The sequence below is a fragment of the Apium graveolens genome, chromosome 11, assembly GCF_009905375.1.
Source record: "Apium graveolens cultivar Ventura chromosome 11, ASM990537v1, whole genome shotgun sequence".
NCBI lineage: Eukaryota > Viridiplantae > Streptophyta > Magnoliopsida > Apiales > Apiaceae > Apium > Apium graveolens.
In genome coordinates, this window is record NC_133657.1 from 99,697,297 (window position 1) to 99,704,876 (window position 7,580).

General features: G+C 43.3%; 1 non-coding gene across 1 annotated transcript; it reads right to left on the reverse strand.

Moving 5' to 3' along the window:
* Positions 1-1,274: 1,274 nt before the first annotated feature.
* On the reverse strand, positions 1,275-1,381 carry LOC141698958 (small nucleolar RNA R71). Its single transcript, XR_012565452.1, has one exon. It is a non-coding gene; the product is annotated as a small nucleolar RNA R71 (small nucleolar RNA).
* Between the last annotated feature and the right edge of the window lie 6,199 nt (positions 1,382-7,580).

Genomic DNA, 7,580 nt, shown 5'->3' on the forward strand with positions numbered 1-7,580 from the left:
TAATCTCTTGTGAAGCGACGGTGGATCTTGAGATTTAGAACTTGCCATGCTAGCATAGGTTCATGTACGTTGTGCATGATTAGTGGGTAACTCTAACAGTTTTATTTGCCCTATGTAATCAAAAAGAATAACTTGTGCTTAAATCGTTGTGTTGTCAATTTCTGTAGACATATGGGAACTCAACATAATTGATGACTATTTAACTTCTATCTTAATTGTGGATGCTTGGTAGAATGATATTAGTACAATGAAAGTTGGCTTTTATCAGTTTCGTGTTATTCGATTAATATCATCACTGTCACATGCTAAAGGTAATAACAATGGCTATAGAAGGAAGTAATAATGAAGTTGTGATCTCATGAGTGTTTTATTATTGATAAATTGAAGTGTTAGTTAAGTGATTAATTAAGTAGTTAATCGTAGTTAATATTTAATCAACAATTTTAAGTGTTATTATCTTAATATTGAGAAGTAATCATACATTGGTGAGTGAGTTTAATTAGACAATAATTTAGTCTGAGTCTCTGAGGGAATGAACTAGAAAGTATTCTATATTACTTACGAACGCGTATACTTGCGTGAATATTAGTGCGTGTTTTCGCTCTAACAAGTTTTTGGCGCCGCTGTCGGGGACTCGGCGTATTTGTTTAGTTTATGTACTTACCATCATTGGTCATTAGGACTCAGTGATTAGGACGTAGTAGTTACTTATTTTTCCGGTTGTGTTTCAGGTACTTTAGCAAGCGTTTATGCAAACTCGTTCTCGTGCTCGCAAGAGGACTTTAGATACAGCTGAGGAGACAGACGAAGTTCTTAATATTCCGGAGAAGTTAGATTTTGAGGATTCGGATTCAGGAACTGAGCAGAAAGAACCAGTAAACATGGGAGATCGTATTGTTCAAGCTGATCCAGCTCTTATGGATTTTTCTCGGCCGAAAATTGATGACATTCAGTCAAGCATCCTTCATCCGGCTATTCAAGCTAACACCTTTGAAATCAAGCCGGGCACTATTCAGATGGTGCAGAATTCTGTTTCTTTTGGAGGAGCGGCAACTGAAGACCCCAACATGCACATAAGGAATTTTGTCGAGATCTGCAGCACTTTTAAGTATAATGGCGTGACTGATGAGGCTATCAAGTTGAGGCTTTTCCCATTCTCACTAAAGGACAAGGCTAAAGACTGGTTACATTCTGAACCAGCTGGGTCCATCACTACGTGGCAAGATCTTGCGCAAAAGTTTCTGGTGAAGTTTTATCCGATGGCAAAGACTGCTGCTATGAGGAGTGCTCTTACTCAGTTTGCGCAGCAACCTACAGAATCTATGTGCGAGGCTTGGGAATGTTACAAGAAATTGTTGAGAAAATGTCCACATCATGGAATGCCGGATTGGATGGTGATCACTGGTTTCTATAATGGTTTGGGGGCCCAATCTCGGCCCATGCTTGATGCAGCAGCTGGAGGCGCTTTATGGGCTAAAAGCTATACTGAGGCGTATAATCTTATAGAGACGATGGCTGCAAATGAGAGGATGACGTCAGGCAAGGTAGCAGGTATTCTGGAAGTTGATGCAGCCACCGCTATTGCAGCCCAGCTCCAAGCGCTATCAATGAAGGTTGATTATCTGGCTATGTATGGAGTTAATCAAATAGCTATGGTTTGTGAGCTTTGTGCAGGTTCTCATGCTACGGATCAGTGTTCTCTTGTAAACGAATCTGTTCAGTATGTGAATAATTATCAGCAACAACAGCAGCCTGTGCCAGCGACCTATCATCCTAACAACAGAAATCATCCAAATTTCAGCTGGGGGAATAATCAGAATGCTATTCAGCCACCATATCAGCAAGGAGTGAGTAAATAGTTTAACCCACCTGGATTCCAGCAACCACAATAGTATGCTACAAGGTAATCATATCCTCAACAGGGAAGTGCAGCTGCACCTACTAGTGCTGATTTTGAGGAACTTAAGCTGTTGTGCAAGAGTCAGGCGGTTTCTATCAAGACCTTGGAAAATCAAATCGGTCAATTAGCCAATGCAGTGCTCAATCGTCAACCTGGCACTCTTCTCAGTGACACGGAAGTACCAGGCAGGAAGGAAGCTAAAGAGCAAGTCAAGGCTATTACCTTAAGGTCTGGAAAAGTAGCTGATGCTGAAAAGGCAAAAGAAGTAGATGCTGAAATTAGAGGTGAAGAATCTAAGCAAAAGGAGAAAGCGGCGGAACCAAGGAAGACTACTGTTGAACACACTCTGCCTGAGGCTAATACAGGGGAGAAACAGCTCTATCCTCCACCACCTTTTCCTAAGAGATTGCAGTAACAAAAGCTGGATAGACAGTTCGGAAAGTTTCTGGAGGTGTTCAAGAAACTTCACATCAATATACCTTTCGCTGAGGCTCTGGAACAAATGCCCAGTTATGCGAAGTTTATGAAGACTATTCTTTTAAGGAAGGTGAAACTGGATGACCTTGAAACCGTTGCTCTCACGGAAGAATACAGCACTGTTCTGCAGCAAAAGTTACCACCAAAACTGAAAGATCCAGGAAGCTTCACCATTCCATGCACCATTGGCAATCTAACTTTTGACAAGTGCCTTTGTGATTTGGGAGCAAGCATTAATCTGATGCCGTTGTCAATCTTTAAAAAGTTGGATCTGCCTGATCCAAAACCCACATACATGTCGCTACAATTGGCTGACCGTTCCATTACTTACCCAAGGGGCATAGTTGAGGATGTGCTCGTCAAGGTGGATAAGCTCTTCTTTCCAGCAGATTTTGTTATTCTGGATTTTGAGGAAGATAAGAAGATCCCCATAATCTTGGGAAGGCCTTTCTTGGCTACTGGTCGTACCTTGATAGATGTGCAAAAAGGTGAACTTACTATGCGGGTCCAAGATCAGGATGTGACCTTCAACGTATTCAAGGCAATGAAATTCCCTACAGAAGATGAGGAGTGCTTAAAATTGGATGTGATTGATTCTGCGATTACTTCGGAACTCGATCACATGCTAATGTCTGATGCATTGGAAAAGGCCTTAGTGGGGGATTTTGACAGCGATGATGAAGATAGCAACGAGCAATTACAATATCTGAACGCTTCTCCCTGGAAGCGAAAGCTGGACATACCATTTGAATCTCTTGGTACTTCTGACCTCAAGAACGCTGAAGGGAAGCTCAAACCATCAATAGAGGAAGCACCTACCTTGGAGCTCAAGCCATTACCTGAGCACTTAAGGTATGCTTTTTTAGGTGATTCATCTACGTTACCTGTTATTATTTCATCTGACCTTTCAGGTAGTGAGGAAGACAAGCTCTTAAGGATTTTGAGAGAATTCAAATCGGCTATTGGATGGACCATAGCAGACATCAAGGGGATAAGTCCTTCATATTGTATGCATAAAATTCTGCTAGAGGAAGGTAGTAAGCCAACTATGGAACAGCAGCGAAGACTGAATCCCATCATGAAGGAGGTGGTGAAGAAAGAAATTCTGAAATGGCTAGATGCAGGCATCATTTATCCTATTTCTGACAGCACATGGGTGAGCCCCGTACAATATGTACCTAAGAAGGGAGGTATCACTGTGGTCGCAAATGAAAAGAATGAGCTCATCCCTACTCGAACAGTTACAGGATGGAGAGTATGCATGGATTATAGAAAATTGAACAAAGCCACAAGGAAGGATCACTTCCCTCTTCCATTTATTGATCAGATGCTTGACAGATTGGCGGGACATGAGTATTTTTGTCTTCTGGATGGTTATTCCGGGTATAATCAGATTTGTATTGCACCAGAGGATCAGGAAAAGACTACTTTCACTTGTCCATTTGGCACGTTTGCTTTTCGCAGAGTTTCGTTTGGGTTATGTGGCGCACCGGCCACCTTTCAGAGATGTATGATGGCTATATTCTCTGACATGATTGGAAATAACGTCGAAGTGTTCATGGATGACTTCTCCGTCTTTGGACACTCATATGATGAATGTTTGAATAATCTGCGCGCCGTACTCAAAAGATGCGTGGAAACTAATTTGGTGCTCAATTGGGATAAATGTCATTTTATGGTGCGTGAAGGCATTATCCTTGGGCATAAGGTCTCTAGCAAGGGTCTGGAGGTGGACAAGGCCAAGGTGGGAGTCATTAAAAACCTTCCCCCACCTAATTCTGTGAAAGGAATCCGTAGTTTTCTTGGTCATGCGGGTTTTTATCGGCGCTTTATCAAGGACTTTTCAAAGATATCTAAGCCGTTGTGCAATTTTCTTGAGAAAGATGTGCCTTTCAAATTTGATGATGAATGTTTGGCAGCATTCGAGACTCTCAAGAAGAGTTTGATCACTGCACCAGTTATTACAGCACCGGATTGGACAGATCGTTTGAGATGATGTGTGATGCAAGTGATTATGCGGTAGGTGCAGTTCTGGGACAGCGCAAGAAAAATCTCTTCCATGTGGTCTACTATTCGAGTAAGACTTTAAATGGTGCCCAATTGAACTACACCACTACTGAGAAGGAGCTTTTGGCTATAGTCTTTGGTTTTAAGAAATTTCGATCTTATCTGCTTGGTACGAAAGTAACAGTATTCACTGATCATGCAGCTATTCGCTATCTGGTCTCCAAGAAGGATTCGAAGCCGAGACTCATTCGTTGGGTGCTTTTACTTCAGGAATTTGAGTTTGAGATCAAAGATAGAAAAGGTACTGAGAATCAAGTAGCTGACCATCTCTCTAGGTTGGAGAATCCCGATTCTACTTCACAAGATAGGACGTTAATCAATGAATCTTTTCCGGATGAGCAGTTGTTTGCAATTCAGGAGGAAGAACCATGGTTTGCAGATATTGTAAACTATCTCGTCAGCAATATAATGCCTCCTAATTTAACATCCGCTCAAAAGAAGAAGTTTCTGCTTGAGGTGAAGTGGTATATGTGGGATGAACCATATTTGTTTAGACAGGGAGCTGACCAGATCATCAGGAGATGTATCCCGTTCTGTGAGACGGAGGGGATATTACGAGTGCCATTCCACGGTTTATGGTGGACACTATGGCGGTGAGAAGACGGCAGCTCGTATTCTGCAAGCAGGTTTTTTCTGGCCTACTTTGTTCAAGGATGCTCATCAGTTTGTTTTAAGGTGTGATCGTTGCCAAAGAGTGGGAAATTTGTCAAGGAAGGATGAAATGCCATTAAATGTGATGCTTGAAGTCGAGGTCTTTGATGTATGGGGAATTGATTTCATGGGGCCTTTTATCTCGTCTTACAATAATCAGTACATCTTGCTGGCAGTCGATTATGTCTCAAAATGGGTCGAAGTTAAAGCTTTACCGACAAATGATGCAAAAGCAGTGCTAAATTTTCTTCATAAGCAAATTTTCACAAGGTTTGGAACACCTCGGGTAATCATAAGTGATGAAGGATCGCATTTTTGCAACCGTAAGTTCACTTCTATGATGCAGCATTATAATGTGAATCATCGAGTAGCTACTGCCTATCATCCGCAAACAAATGGTCAAGCGGAAGTGTCTAACAGAGAGATAAAGCGCATTCTAGAGAAGGTTGTTTGTCCGTCAAGGAAGGATTGGTCTTTAAAGCTCGATGAAGCTGTTTGGGCTTACAGAACAGCATACAAAACTCCACTTGGGATGTCACCGTTTCAGTTGGTGTACGGTAAGGGATGTCATCTACCTGCGGAGCTTGAGCATAAGGCCTACTGGGCATTGAAGAAGTTGAACCTGGATTTAGATGCAGCTGGTAAGAAAAGAATGCTTCAGCTTAATAAACTGGATGAATTTCGACTTCAAGCGTACGAAAATAACAAAATGTATAAGGAAAAGGTGAAGGGGTGGCACGATAGGAAGCTACATCCAAAGTTATTTGTGCCAGGGCAACAAGTTCTCTTATTCAACTCTCGGCTCCGACTTTTTCCTGGGAAGTTGAAATCAAGGTGGTCTGGACCTTTTATTGTCAAAACTGTGTTTCACATGGAGCGGTGGAAATTTTTAAGAATGATCCGGACCAAGCATTCAAGGTTAACGGTCAGCGGTTGAAGCACTACTATGGGGACATGGCAAACCGAGAAGTGGTTAGTGCCATTTTGTTGACTACTTGAGCAGGGTACGAAACGTCAAGCTAATGACGAAAAAGAAGCGCTGTGTGGGAGGCAACCCATGAATTGTTGTTACAGGAACCCTTAGAAGTTAATAACCTATCCAAAAACACAAAAAAATCAGAAAACAGGGGCTGAAAAAAAAATTTCCAGTGACCCCTTGAGCGCCCGCTCAGCTTTGCTAAGCGACCGCGCAGCAAGCTGAGTGCCCGCTCAGGCTTTGCTGAGCGACCGCGCAGCAAGCTGAGCGCCCGCTCAGTTTTGCTGAGCGACCGCTCAGGGGTCGAGTACCAGAAATTTTTTTTTACAGTTCAGAAAAAAAAAAAACAAACACAAAAACAGTTTTAGCCCATAAACCCATGATTTGTTCCCACTACCCCATCATTTTACTCCTTAATTCCCAAACCCTACTCTAATCCACACACTATATATACATACACCTATCCTACATAACTCCCACAAAACTTCCTACACTTAAACCCTCTCACAAACATCAAAAAAATCAGTTCTTACACACTTTTATTCACAAATCAATGGCACCCAAGAGAGCACACACTATTGATAGCAGCAGCACAGTTCCTACTGCTGATTCATCGAGGGGTACTGCTGCAAGGCCTCGGTTAACTGACAGAGCTGCGGAGGAGGAGTACACTAGGCTGTTGGGTAAGCCGATTCTGAAGGAGAGGGGGTTTTTACCATCAGGGAGGGATGGTGAGTTGCTGCCCATGATTGCAGAGAAGGGGTGGATAGCTTTTTGTGAGTCACCCGAAGCAGTACCGATGAGCGTTGTTCGTGAGTTCTACGCGAACGTGAAGGCCGAAAAGAATGGGTTTTCTGTGGTCCGTGGGCTGACGGTTGATTATCATCCTGCGGCGATTCACCGTGTAATTGGACATCGAGAGAGGAAGCCCGAGGAGGAGAACTGGAATGAAAAGACTGCTGAGGATTTTGACTTGGATTTGATTTGTGTGACTCTCTGTTGACCGGGCACAGTTTGGACCTGCAGGACCGGCACTAATGAGTATCGTCACTTTCCGGCGATCGCCATGAACAGGTATGCCCGTGCATGGAATGCATTTATTTGTGCTAATATTTTGCCTTCTTCGCATGCACACGAGGTCACAGTTGAGCGAGCACAGTTGTTGTGGGGAATTCTGAATGAGGAATACTATGTGGACCTTGGTGAGTTTATCTACCAAGGAATTCTGAAGTTTTTAAGGGGAGCGAAGCATATGAACATCCCTTATGCATCTACGGTTACGAAGCTATGCCGAGCAGTGGGAGTGAACTGGCCGGCTCATGAGCAGTTGCAGTTGCCAGCAACTCCGATTGATTCTGGCACTCTGAATGGGATGCAGGAGTGGACCGGTGGTGAGCCTGAGGAGCATGGGCTGGGTTATCGTCTTCCAGGAGGGCATCCAGCACGAGGTGCTACTATGGCTAGGCCAGGGCGTGATGAGGCTGGTTCTTCGAGAGCTCAGGAAGGTGC